The sequence below is a fragment of the Mixophyes fleayi genome, chromosome 6 (assembly GCF_038048845.1).
Source record: "Mixophyes fleayi isolate aMixFle1 chromosome 6, aMixFle1.hap1, whole genome shotgun sequence".
Taxonomy (NCBI): domain Eukaryota; kingdom Metazoa; phylum Chordata; class Amphibia; order Anura; family Limnodynastidae; genus Mixophyes; species Mixophyes fleayi.
This window is the reverse complement of record NC_134407.1, coordinates 176,530,050-176,545,003: the sequence shown is the minus strand read 5'-3', so window position 1 is coordinate 176,545,003 and position 14,954 is coordinate 176,530,050. Positions and strand designations below refer to the sequence as shown.

Below are 14,954 nucleotides of genomic sequence, written 5' to 3'. Positions count from 1 at the left end.
ATGGACCCGCTGCATGGGGAACTAGCGAGCTCTGGGCCCCAGTTCCCTCCCTGCTTCCTTTTATTGGGGCCACAGCTCGCTAGATCGCCTCTGCTTAGCTTCCATTTTCCCACTTATTTTTCATTTACACCAACCTTTTGCAAATGTTTTAATTCTTATTAAAAAGCACTTTGTAACATGCTGTCCTTATGTGCTTCAGGCACTGCGTCCCTGTTTCTCTTCCAATGCGACGTACGCGCAGCAGACAGAAGAGTGCTCATTTTAACATGTCTTTTTATGGACGTATTACACAGACACCCCCCCCTGTGTAGCGGGACCACGTCTCTTCTCAGCATGTGCACATCTGTCCAGATTAGGGAAATCTTAAATTTGGGAAGTATGTTATTCTCTGGTGTCTGAGAATCAGGTTGTGTTAGCGTTTGTTGTGTTTGATCATTATTCTGTCTGATCTTCTGATACTGACCCGACTTGTTCCTGATCCTCATTGTTTATTTGTGACCCTGATCCTCATCCGTGTTAAACGTGATCCTGACCCTGATCCATGTTATAGCTTTCTGGATCATTCCTGCCTGCTCCGTCCTTGGTCTGTATATTGACTATAATAACTGTCTAATCATTTTGTGGATAGTCCAAATAGAAAAAAAACATTATGGGGGAAGATTTTAAAAGGGGCAAAATGATTTTTTATTGAACTAGGAAACCCCAGTATCTTGAACTGTAGAAGAAAGAGTGCTTAGTCTAAAACCATTAAAATAGATGAATAAACACAATGGCCCTGATTCTTTAAGGCACGTAAATGTCGATATGTGCTGCATTTTGTGTAAAATCACTCTGCATACCCAGAAACCAACCATACGCCAGAGAACGCAGCAACGTCCAATTTATTTTTCTGATGTATCACTTGCGCCAGCTACAGGTCAGGTGTAAGTGGCGGTTACTAGTGATGACATGTGTGCAGGCTACAACATATATTTGCAATCAGGAGCTACTGTAAAAATGCATTTTAAGTACAGTAGACATTCATAGCATCCAAGTACATGTATTTTATGGGAGGAAATACATTTTTTTTTCATTTTTTAACGTTTCGTCATTAATGACTATGGGCCTCATTCATTAAGGATCTTAACTTGAGAAACTTGTTATTTCAGTCTCCTGGACAAAACCATGTTACAATGCAAGGGGTGCAAATTAGGATTTTGTTTTGCACATAAGTTAAATACTGACTGTTTTTATATGTAGCACACAAATACTTGATAGCTTGTTTGTACACTGACATTTAAAGTTGATATTTGTGTGCTACATGAAAAAACAGTCAGTATTTAACTTATGTGCAAAACAGAATACTAATTTGCACCCCTTGCATTGTAACATGGTTTTGTCCAGGAGACTGAAATAAGAAGTTTCTCAAGTTAAGATCCTTAATGAATCAGGCCCTATATTATTAACAGATCACATTAATTCCTTTTTTTCTGTGCGTTCTTTAGGGACTTTATATTTTGGGACATTGCATCCTGCAGTGTATTGTCTGTTAGAGCAGAGCGTACCTAGACCTGTATTTATTAACAGATGTATCTGTAGATACGGAAGTGCACATACCTGATTTATTTTCATTTTTATAAAAATGCACAAAATGTTTGTTTTGCATGCCTTAATGCATCAGGCCCAATATGTGTAAGGCAGGCTTATATCAATAATATAAATGAGGACTGATTACATGTGAAACTTTATTAGGTAATATATATTATATTGGGCTTTAGTTCCATTTGAAATGTGTTACTATAAATAAATAAATAATGTAATGAAAAAAACACAAAACTTTGTGTGTCCACCGCGATCTTCTCTGGGGTCACAGGACGTGGATTAGAAGAAATTTCCCTGGGATGAAAAAAGGAATATTTTATGTCAATACACAGGATTAATAGAGAGCCCCTTAATGGCCACATGAGAGGTTTCTTGAGTTGTCTTCCAAATGCATCCAGAGATCCATTGACCTCTTTGTTGTATCGTCTATTTTGTCCACACAGACAACTCAACAAAACACTTGTGCGGACATCTTCTTATGAGAACAAAGCAGTATAATCCCCCCCCCCCTCCCACACAAAGATTTTCATAATGGCTGTAACTCATTATGGAGCAGTCCAGGCATTGTTATAGATGTGTCTCATCCTTTATCAAGGCAATATATATGTTTCTCAAATTCTTTTTACAATACAAAGTTTTGTTTTATTTAATTCTTCCTTTAGAAGCCATACACCAATTAGCTGTTGCTGCTCTTCAAAAGGACAACTTACCCACTAAATGTCCTTCTCAGAGCCACCAGCACTTACTTGAGTCTCTAAAAGGCTGTCTTCATCGAGGAAAGAAGCTCTGCTGATACGAGGCTTTGAAGATAAGATAATAAATGATGGAGCTGTTCTATCAACTTGGATGCCTCTTCTGCTGAAATATGCTTGCAATGCACTTAAAAACTGCAAAGAAAAGTGAATAGATTTGCTTTATTGGTATATACTTTGTGAGATTTCCCTAAGATCAAGTTATGGTAAAGGAGATCTATGGTCACTCTAACATGGACATTCATGACCTCACTTAGGGCCTGATTCATCAAGGATCTTAACTTGAGAAACTTCTTATTTCAGTATCCTGGACAAAACCATGCTACAATGCAAGGGGTGCAAATTAGTATTCTGTTTTGCACATGAGTTAAATACTGACTGTTTTTTCACATAGCACACAAATATTTGATAGCTTATTTGTACACTGAAATTTAAGGTTGATATTTGTGTGCTACATGAAAAAACAGTCAGTAGTTAACTTATGTGCAAAATAAAAACCTACTTTGCACCCCTTGCATTGCAACATGGTTTTATCCAGGAGACTGAAAGAAGAAGTTTCTCAAGTTAAGATCCTTAATGAATCAGGCCCTTAGTTCTTTAAACAAAAAGAGACTCCTGCAAAAGTGACGTATACATGTCCTCTAGGATAAGAGGAGAGCAGTGTCTGGGGCCAAGAGTGAGAGACAGTGTTTCAGTAATGGTAAAGGTTATGCATCCAGTGTAATTATGGCAGTGCTTGTATCTCATATATCTCAAATATATTGGTGCCTAGAAAGGAAAGATGTACAACTAAATGTATAGGTCATTTTTATACAGTTTAAATCAGAAAATAATAATAGGGACACCTGCCCTCCACAGGTTATGTGTGTCTTCTAGCTTTTTCCTGGTCATATATATATTATATACAAGTTAACCCGTGCATGACATTCTAGTCAAGTCAAGCTACTTAAGGTGTTAAAAAGGTTCTTGTCATCTTCATCGCCACACACACACGCCGCTAGGCTTTTATATATTAGATAATGCTAAGAATTTAGTAGGTCAGTGTAGTATATAACTCTGCCCAGCAGGTGGCGCTGCAGCTTGAGCACTCTGTCACCCGTTAGTTTTTTCCACACACACACACACACACACACACACACACACACACACACACTAACACACGCCACTAGGCTTTTATATATTAGATACATGCACTGTACATGATTGACGTGGAGGTCAACCTGGGGAAAAGAAGCACGGAAACTGTATAACACTGACATCTAAAGGCTTGGAGGTGTCTATTTAAAACAGTGAAGCAGTGAGCCTGGTAATTATATGTATCTGAACTGTATTGTCATAAAAAAAAAAATTAACTTATATAATATTCTAGTACTTGGGAACGGTAACAAGGAGCATAAGAAAAGGGAAACAACCTAGGTTCACTGTTGAAAGAAAGGTTCAAAGTGAGAAGTTGATATGAGGGGTCCTTTAATAAGACATATATTAGTCAGGGAACTATGAGTATGTGTAGAAGCTGAAGAGAAAGTATCTACTTTTGGTATTTATAGACAACTCTACAGTTTCTGTGCTTCTCTCGGGTCTCAGTTTGCACACGTGTCTCCAGTCATACTAGGATTGTGCAGTATATGAGATGCGAGCCTCCCTTGAACAGTGCGCCACTTGAGATGACAGTTCTTAGCCATCAAAAGATAGAGCATTGTCCGTGTGGCAGTGACTCCAGCTTTCATGCCACAATAAGTTATTAGAGATCGATATGCAGCATTGTTGATACTTTGTTTTGTTGAAAAGAAGAAAAGTTTAATGAATCACATGCTTTTAAAGGAAGCCACCTTTTTGTGCAGCTGACGTAACCTACCTTAAAAGCATCTTATGTGTCATCGACCACACAAAGGGTCTTGCGATTTGGCCAGATTGTCTAATGGACTGGGACAAAGGAGATAGTTTGCTCCTATAATCTCAAGGATGGATTCAGTTTTACCCTATTACATCCATTAAGTAGTGAAGTGCAGGAAGCTGTTGATGTCTGCTCATTAAATGTATCTCAGACTTCTCATTAAAAAAGTCATTTGAATGAGCTCTAAAAATCAAATTAAGGACTTTACAGGGGCTGGCTGGGCTGGGGGGTAGGGAGACATCCTCCCCCCCCCCCCCCCCCCCCCCGGGCCGGTCCCATAGTTTGCTACCTTGGGTTGGGTCACAGGGCCACCTGCATTTATTCCAATTAAAATACGCTGCTGAATCGAGTCTTGCCCCCTGGGCTACAATTTGCCGGCCCTCCCCTGTTTACAACTATCTTACAGACTCTTTTTTTAAATGAAATATACTTGGGCTTTACTAAAAACAATACTTCCTTTGTACTGACTATCTACCAAGAAACAACACTGACCAGACTTTTGCCAGAAATGCATAATCTACAAATTGTATTATTACAGTATAGTCAGTGGAGGAAGTGGGCTGGTACACAGTGGTATGCATACCACCACTTCTCCTACTGCCTTCATTGTAACGCTCACATTCCATTTACTTACATTTTCCATACCGCCACTTCTAAATTTACATTTTAATCACTGATCTATATAGTATATAGTGTGCCTTTGTAATGATAAGAGGAAAATCAATGTAAAATCAATATTTATTTTAAATCCAATCTAAGATAGATACTAAATGCATGCAAATTAATGAGCCAAGGCTTGATCCTCATATAATAGACATGTATTGCTCAAAACAAAAGAGTTTCCTAAAGAACGTGACTTCAGCCACTCAAAGCCAACAGTACATTTATTTATGTAACTTAATGTAGCCAAGACTGGTAGGGAAGATTCCCAGTGCTTTTAAGCACAGGGATGGTAGCCTGTGAGGGAGGGGGGATGTTATATTTCCGCACCTAGTCCACAGAAGCACCAGTCCTGCCATGAGCAGACTCATGCAGGTTTTCACTATGGCAGGTAGAATCCAAAACCTTGTAAAAGGGAACAGTTATAGTGTAGACAGGGAGTGCGCCTGTAATGCTCCCATTGCTCCCATTAAAAGCACCGTCATGCCCCATGTTGACCACGCCACCAGAAATGCAGCATTGCCACATGGCAGCAGCACACACCCCTTTAACTTTCCCCCTGTGGAGGGGGGGGGGGTCTCACAAAGTTACTGTACAAGGGCTTGAAATTTCTCTTTTCTGCCCTGTATATAGCAGTTTAGTTACAAATAACTTGTGAATGTCATCTTTATTAAAGGTTTTGTGTAGTACTCTATAAAACTTTTAACATGAACAATTTTAGGCAATTGTCAAAATGTATTCTGCTTTCACAAATTAGAGCTTTGTGCTTGGGCAAACCAGTTTTTTCTCTTCCATGAGAAACAACCATGTAATCAGCAGTAAAGGCAAACAGTACTGAACAAATAGCCGAGTCACACTACTAACACCTAACCTTTTGTCTATAGCTTAGCCATCAAAGACACACAGGGGGTATAGCTCAGTGGTAGAGCATTCGACTGCAGATCGAGAGGTCCTTGGTTCAAATCCGAGTGCCCCCTTAATTTTTCTTATATACTACATTTATCTATTTAATAAATGATGCCTCCATTTTCATATCTATGGCTGATCAGCAACAGTTCAGAAGGAAGCAGCTTAAGTGTTGATATTATGTTATCAGAATGTCTAATGAAAATGTATAATAACTGCATAATGCATAATTTTAGTCTATTTCAGATGCCCAGGTGCTTGATACTATTTTTGTTATTACTTTGCTATTGTTAGTGGATTCTTTCTTTTATTTTAATCCATTACAATCTGCAATGTATAAAACAATGACTTTTAGAGGCCTAATGTGAATCCAGGAATTAAATAAATGGAAGATGCAACTTTGTTGTGTGCCTCAATTTGCGCAAGTGCACCTGGGCTGTGTGTCTGGGGTAATTAACAAGATTGAAAGACAACTGCCCATTATACCAGAAGAGGTAGAAATAGAAGACGCATTCACAACTTTTAAAAAACGTTCACTGAGTAAAAGTCTCCCCAATACCAACATTCACCACTTTAATGAATATTAAAAAACATTTTTTTTCTTCTCTATTGCTTTTTCGTAGTTCAAATGGGAAAATAAAACAAACAAGCAAACAAACACAAAATCCCCATATACAAGACTAATCTGCACACCACTAACCAACGCATGATGGCTACACAGACTATATATGGGGTTTCTCAGGACTTCCCTCCACCACCCAGCCAACTGTTTTCCTATGCATGTGATTTGTTGGTTGGTACATACAATCATGGGAAGACCCTTGTGATTGGCCAGGCAGTGAAGTGAAGTACCAGTTACTCCCAGCTATAGCTATTAGGCATAGGTCATAGTGTGTGGGTGGGTTGTTTTTTATGGGTAAGTCTTTGTTTTTTTCCCCCTATTTTGACTACAACATATCAAAAATAAAGAAAAAAACATTTTCTTTTATATTCAGCAAAGTGTTGAGTGAGGGCTAAAGCGCCCCTGTCCATTGTACCAGTACCTTTGGGGTGGCAACATTGTGACTCCAGGGGGTATGTTTACTAAACTGCAGGTTTGAAAAAGTGAAGAAAAGATTCTAGCTGTCATTTTGTAGAATGTACTAAATAAATAAAAGCTAGAATCTGATTGGTTGCTATGGGCAACATCTCCACTTTTTCAAACTCGCAGTTTAGTGAATATTCCACCAGGGGTCACAATATTATTAATTAACCAAACTCCTACAGGCTAGAATGCTGTTTGATAGTTATGACAGGTGGACACCATACTTGTAAACATTGTTTACTACATGCACTGTATGTGAAGCACTAAACATCTTGGTTTTGCACTGGAGCAACTAGATTTTCCCCCCAGCGAAGATTAAAGTGCCATCTCTGGATGGCACTAACAGTGTGCATTGGAGTACGGGATTAAAAAATTCAAAGAGGTTAATTGTGCAAAAGTTTAAATGCCACATGAAAAGCCCAACCTGCTACAATTTTAGGACCATGCCTTTTATTGAACTAAACTTTTCAATGTTGCTCTTTAAATACTGCTTAATTTAGCCAGGTTTGAGGCTTAATCATGTGCGTCAGCAGATATCAGGATTGTCTTATTTAAATGTGGCATTTCTGTGTGTTTGAAGAAAATGTCTGTGCACCCCTCCACATGGCAAGGTATGTGACTAAGTCATACCATCTCCAGCCCTCTATCTCATTTCAGTAGTCTCACTCCGCTAAATTAAATCTTGTTTTAACACTGATCTGCAAAACTAGGAGCACCAGTGTGCCTGTTCAATACTCTGCAAGATACAACAACCTGATTCCTCCAGTCATTTAAATGCACACTTGTGCAAAGTGAAGCTGTTGGAACCCTTGGGAGATTGCTGGACCAAATATATCAAAAATGTTGTTAAAGCTTAGTTTAGTTTTGAATGGAATCCTTCTGTAATAATGAGTAATGAAAATGATGTTACAATGTGTCATTTATGAACCGCAAAGAGTCTCAGAAATTCTTTATGTGTGCAGGTGTGCCTACTGGTCTACCTAGCGCTATTCAAGGTACACACCCACTTCCCAGTACCTGGAGTTACCCTCTGAAAAGTCAATATGTGCCTAGCTTGACGGGTGTAAATTATGCAGTGGGAAACAATAAGAAAATTACATCAAACTCCAACCTACTGCTGTTTAGGAACAACCCCTTTATGTAAAGAACCACTAAATCACAAATTGACATATCAGATACAAACCATGGAGGTAAAATACATTGTTTATTACTAAGCTTATATTTCACTGCAGTTGTTATATTTGCATGTCATTAATAGTGAATATAAGGAATAAAATACATCTACAATCTATGCTAGTACTGAATTGTATCTGCCTATGTTATTATTAAAAACTGAAATGAACATTTATAATTAACCCCTCATTTATCTCCCAAAACTAAAGTTGTAGGAGTAATCTGTCCGTTTAAGTTATTATAACGTCTGCATCCACATACATCCCATTTGCAGTTGATGCAGGCATTAGGGAAAGACTACCAAAACCACACAGGTAGAAACAGATAAAAGTAAATGAATAAAAATAAATATCTGAAAAAGATTAGGGGGTAAATGTATCAAGCTGAGAGTTTTCCGGCGGGTTTGAAAAGTGGAGATGTTGCCTATAGCAACCAATCAGATTCTAGCTGTCATTTTATAGAATGCACTAAATAAATGATAGCTAGAATCTGATTGGTTTTTCAAACCCGCCGGAAAACTCTCAGTTTGATACATTTACCCCTAGGATGGCTGCCATGAAAATTAAACGTGGCCAATAGGTAGTTCTTTAGGGATTATTGAGGAAGAAATTTAATTCTCTAAGCTCCGAGGTCTAAGGATAGTCTTCTGAGAAAATCTAGATGATTGTTGTTGAGTAGACAATACAATACTAAACATAATGTAATATGTTTATTTGAGAAAATTAACTTAGTAAACTATTAACCTAGTTCCAAATGGACTCACCAGATCTCTGTTCTCTGACAAGTCCAACGCATTTGAATGTTCATTACGCAGAGATCGACTCTGGACACACAGCAGCAGATAAAACAGTCCCAGAATGGAGGGGTTCATTTTCTGACTTCTTTTCACCTGTGTGTAATAGCAATTATAATTAGGTATAATTAATGCTGTATTTAGGGATGAACCTACCCTAGGTATTATGATTTAATGACTAAAATTACTAAAATTGTCCATCTCACATGCTCAGGGTCTCCCTGTCTCCCACTACTTCCTCCATTAATATAACAGGGAGGGAAAAGGTGATAGGAAAAGACCATGGCACATAAAGAATAAATGCAAGGATAGGAAATAAAACTTAGTTGCCTACTCTCCAGGAATGTCCGGGAGACTCGCAAATTTTGGGAGCTCTCGCGGGAGAGCAGGACAACCTCTGAATCCTGCCTGCTTTGTTGTGGATGGGGACAGGTCTAATCGCGTCATCCTGCCCCCACGATTGGTATTGTATGGCAGGGGGCGGGGCCTAATGACACGATTAGTGTGGCCACGCCCAAGACACGGCCAACTTTGGAGCTCGGCCGGAGGGGGGAATCTCCAAAGTTGACAAGTATGAAATAAAATCAGCGTAAAAACATTTCTCTGCTGCCCTAGGCATGTGCCTGGATTGCCTTTATGGTAGATATAGTTTTATAACTAAAGTGTTTATCTCTGCTTTAATACCATATGTGGTGTCTCTCTGTCATAATGTTTTAGTGCTTTTCATGTATGGTTTCCTAAAAAAAGTTCATCATGTAGGTGCCATTTAATATATGATAAATTAGCAATTAAATACAGCTAAGTATAAGAGGTTTTATGTAATTTAAAGTACCAGGTCCAAAATGAACTAACCTGGTTTTTATAAATTACCCATCTTTCCCAACAGCCCTCCAAACATTGCGTTCCTTATTTAATAATATAGTAGTGATTATAGAAGGAAGTGCAGAGTGATTAGCAAAAAGCAGCAATAGAAGAGATTTTCTATTGCCGAATCCCGCTATTTCTCATTAAAAGGTTGTAGGGGCAGCTGAGCGATGCTGGCAATGCCGTCCGGTCTACTGGGTCCCTTCCGCCCATGCGTGATCCTGCATTACTGCCCACTGCACTGGAAGCCGATCTCCAAAGAAAATTGTTTTCCCTATGATAAATAGATTGCTGTTTCTGTGTGTTTGACATTACCAAATAGGGGGAATTAATTTTCTGTCTTCATTCTGGTTTTCCTACCTTCTGGATAATTGGTGTCCAGATTAAAGACTTGTTCTTACCTGGGAGCTGCCATGTTGCTTTTCTCAGAGGTAATTATAGACAGTACATCAAAAAGGGGTAAAAATCATAAATAAGTGCAAAAAAACTTCATATTTCTAACAATAACTTTTAGATGAAGTATTCATTTAGCATTGTGACAACGTTTTGGCAACAGGTATTGTTTCCAATATAATATCCCTTTTAATATAATCAACAAATATATATTGTGATTCCTTTAAATGTTTTATATCACACTGTATCATACTTTGTTATATTATATTACATTAGTTACAATAATTAATGTTATGTTAATCAAGTAATTTCCAATGCCAGAAGAAGACCATTAAATCGTTTATTATTTTTATTTATTTTTGTATTATTTAGTTAGGTTTATTTGTGTGCATTATGGAATTACCATTAGAAATAGAGATTATTATTATTATTATTATTATTATTGTAATTATTATTACTATTATTATTATTATTATTATTATTATTATTAAAAATAATAATTACTCTTATGCACAAACATTTTGAGTTATTATTATTGTTTGAATAAATACACTTTAGGCAATGAGCATATAATACCACAATAACAATTTCACAACACATAATATTACTTATATAATATGACACTATGTCTTAACCATCTTCTTATATGTCACCTAATACATATTTGGTCAAAGATGTGAAACAAGCAAAGGATTTAAGAGTTACCAACCTGCAGATTTCCTGTATATCAGATGGAAGTTGTGAGATCTTGGAGGATTTGCCGACCATCCCTTTATATATTCCTCACTCTGTAACTTGGAGGATGGAATGAGAGGAAGATAGGTGGGAGGGAGTGGAGTGGAAAGGAGGGGGACACACCTGACAATTCTGCCTGTTATTTGTCAGATCTGTCTTGTCTTATTCTATCTGTTTGTCTTATAAATAATTGTAATACAGTAAGTAGAGACATAAACTCTCAGAAACATGTACCTATTCAGGGCATCATTTTCTGAGCAGGTATTCTACATTTGCCTTTGATATACGTATTATAAATGTATGTGTATTCTATACATTTTACATATAGTATACTGTATAAAGTAAATTATACTTTGATGGTTAGAACCAGTGTAAATGCTTGTACAGAGCAAGGAATGGTAGTTCAACATCCTTCCTACCCCCAACTTGCTATAAACACCTATCGCTTGTAACTGTCCAATCAGATGCTGTCCTCTAAAGCTCTGAACGTTCCCACCTCTATATACCTCTCTCGGCTGATCACAGTGAAGAACACACGACCGGCATTTACAGAAATAACGACAATCCCTTTATAGATAATGATTCTGGGTAGGTGATTCCCCCACTATCCTCTACTCACATTCTTGACATTGCTATGTGTAGATTTAGGTTCATTAGTTTTACAGTATATACATGCTATTTCTTTCAATTTCCTGAAAACAAATGTTTGCATTCAGCTAGCTAGCAACTGTATATACAATATCAAGTAACTAAATTGTGGGTTGGTAAGGACTTTTCAGGGCTCGATTAAGGGTTCCAGTTCTCCCAGACTAACACCCCCATAGCGTCCCCCCTCAAATCATTAAAGGAAAATTCAGGTGTATTCTCCAGCATTCAAACTTATACAACTAGCTGGTTTCTGGAACGTTGGGGTCCTGTTTTGAAAATGTGCAAATATTGTATTATAATGCAACAAACCCTGAATGATTAGGCTCTTTAGAGAGCATCCTCCTGAACGCCACAAAATACAGAGATCATGCCCCCCCTACCAGCTATTTCATTAACCGCCCTCCCTAGCCATTTCATCAACCCCCTCAGCCAGTTCATAAACCACCAGCAGCCAATTCATCAACCCACCAAGCCATTTCATCACACTCCAGTGGCCAATTCATGGCCCCCTGGCAATTTTATCACCTATCCCCCAGCCAATTCATCACCCACCCTCTGATCATTTCACCCCCCCATCCCTCCAGTCATTTCATCACCAGCTCCCCCAGCTAATTCTTCACCCTCTCTTTGAGCCAATTCATTAAACCCTCAGCTCCTCCCTCATACCTTCCACTTGCCCATTTATTACATTAGTAAAATGAGTGTATGCATAAATGTGTCTTAATCCCCGGTGGCCAATTCATGACCCTCCAGCCATTTCATCACCTACCCACCACCAGACGTCAATCCGTCCCAACCATTTTATCACCTCCCCCCCACTCCCCTCCACCAGCACATAGCACTTACCTACCTCTCCTGCAGCAATCTTCAGGCCCTGCTCCTCCCTCTTCTCCACTGGGCTCCAGCACTGCAGAAATCTTCTTCTTTGTGGACACATGGCCTGGCAGCAAAGCCGACTGTCATTGTGGACAGTTCTTAATACAGTCTTGTGAGATGTGATAATCTCACGAGACCAAACTAAGAACAGCAGCTTAACTGACAGGCAGCTAACAGCATTAGGATTTGCTGTTAGGCTGCAATAGTAACTGTTGGGGCCACCCTCGGCCCCAACAGGGCCTACCTGTCTACCCTCCTGCCTACCCTTCGGCCCCTTCTGCACACCCATGGTACCTCTATGATGACCCAATGACCTCTGCTTCTTCTCCTGAGCCTACCACATCACAGGTGACCAGAAGCCAGACCAAAAAAATCCACACAGCCACATGGAAAAAGAAAAAAAAAGTGATGTAACTTACATCATAAAATATTTGTGTTTATATTTAATGTGTGGTATTTGATGTTTTTATTTTTTTTCTGTTTAAAATAATACACTTTTGGAAATTATTCACTAGGCCAAGTCTTACATATAGCCTAGACATTGATCCAGTGGAAATGCAACCTTTGTAACGTTATGCAAGCTTTGCAGTTTGCGTGTATGCTAAAGAGTTAATACATGCTTAAACCTACTTCTGGCATCATGAGGCCCATGATAGATCTGTTTGAAGGAGGCGGGGGGGGGGGGGGGGGGAGGCAAGTAAAAACAAAAAAGAAAACCCCTTTAATTTTGTCAAGTTGAAACATACACATACAAGCATCTTACCAAAGATAAGGTATATAAAAAAAATGCAATGTAGCATGTGAAAAACTATTCAACAGGCACATATATTAAAATAGAGAAGCATTGTTAATGTGGCACATAAATGAGTAAATACAGTTTAGACAAAAATAAAAACAAAAAACACACAATGCATAGGACACAGAAAACATACCACTCAAGACAAATAAGTCAGGTAAAGTACACTTTATATATAATCGTCTACAATTCTCCTTCCTCTTTAAACTCAGAACAATTGTAAGTGTGTATTGGCAAGTCTTTTATAATGGTTTGTAATGAGAGAAGTGTATGCAGGTGTATGGTCTGCTGTGGCATCAGATGACGAGAGTGGCAGCTGTGTTTACCCAGCGCTGTCAATATTGGCTTGGACTTAGACTAGCTTCTGAGTTGATACAACAGATACGGCATAAAAACAACTTACTTTCACAGCCGTAGACTGTGGCTGCGTGCACTTAAGTTTGGCACACCTCTTTTGTGCGGCAAATATGGCAACACTGTCGTAGGTGCCTCCTACTCTCCCTTTCGCACGTACTTTACTTGCATACACAGCCTTATCTCTGTGTTTTTTGCCCGTAACTCCGTATTCTGGGCATGCACAGAATGAATTTGAGTACAATACGCTCAAAATCGGCAGATACGTGCACTAATGAATTTATGTGCAGATGGACCGTTAGCTCAATGTGGACATTTGCATGTGCTGACCTGCAAAAGTAGCTCTAACTTGTCAATACAGATGCACTTTAAGTGACCCCCCTGAATCCATGGTTTCATTCTTTTAGACATTACAGGTAAAATGCAGTAGAAGATTAGCTGGCGAAAGATGGCATGGATTGTTTATGCAGATATGTTCATGAACATTAAAGCTGAACTACCACCTACTGAAAGGTTTTAATAACATTTGTCACTCCTTTATTTCCTCTTACAGCCCTGGCCAATCACAAGCCGCAAGTAGGAGGTTATGGCTTGTGTTTGGCCGTCCAGCTCACACAAACCTTTAAAGGTGATGAACTAAATTGATTTGCCGAACCGGAATATCCTGGCAAAAGAGGCTGCATGTAGCAGCCCACTGGGCTCTGGCTAGAGATTGGCATGTTAGTAAAAATGTATGTATTAGTGCTGGCAGTAACAGAGGTGCAGAGGTTTTCACCAGGGACCCCCGCAAGGAGGTTTGGGCTTAGGTGCAGGTAAGTTCACAAGTCACGGCTCTCTGCGCTGCCTCAAGGCGAGACGAGCTGGTATCAAGTGCAAGAGATTAGTCAATGTAGCCGGTACTGGTACACCAAGGACTGCAGAATGCCAAATCAGGAAACCGAAGAATTGTCAGAACAAGCCGGGTCCGCAACAATTGGGAATACACTGTACCAAAGGACAGACAGAAGAACAGTCAGGAACAGTCCGGGTCAGGATACACAGTATTCAGCCACAAGTTACACAAGAATACTGGAGTAAAGATATGGAGCCAAATACTGAGGCCTGTGCACTGAGCAGGTTTAAATAGCTGAGCTGAAAAGCAGGGCGGGTCTCAGGACAGAACACCTGATCACAGGTTCAGGCTTCTTAAAAGGCCATGCACCTTCTGTTGTGCAAAGTATTATTATTATATCGCCTGGAGCGGAGGGACAAATAGAGTGAGCGTGCCGGACAGTGAGTTTGAAAAGCAACTGCTGGACTTCGATGTGTGACACAATAGGAGTGCATTGTAAATTCAGTGAGTTGTGGGTTAAGAAGCATTTCCATATGCATTTGGCTTTAACTGTATAACAACGTCATACCTCCCAAGGTTGGAAATGTCCAATCAGGGTGTAGTGTGTACACAC

General features: G+C 39.2%; 1 long non-coding RNA gene and 1 other non-coding gene across 2 annotated transcripts; one reads left to right on the top strand and one right to left on the bottom strand.

The window, feature by feature from the left end:
• Positions 1–1,710: 1,710 nt before the first annotated feature.
• On the bottom strand, positions 1,711–10,895 carry LOC142160495 (uncharacterized). The gene is made up of 4 exons (XR_012693241.1): positions 10,810–10,895; positions 8,814–8,939; positions 2,328–2,468; positions 1,711–1,875 (listed from the first exon to the last, which is right to left on the bottom strand). It is a non-coding gene; the product is annotated as an uncharacterized LOC142160495 (long non-coding RNA).
• TRNAC-GCA (transfer RNA cysteine (anticodon GCA)) lies at positions 5,793–5,864 on the top strand. The gene has a single exon. It is a non-coding gene; the product is annotated as a tRNA-Cys (tRNA).
• Positions 10,896–14,954: the final 4,059 nt, after the last annotated feature.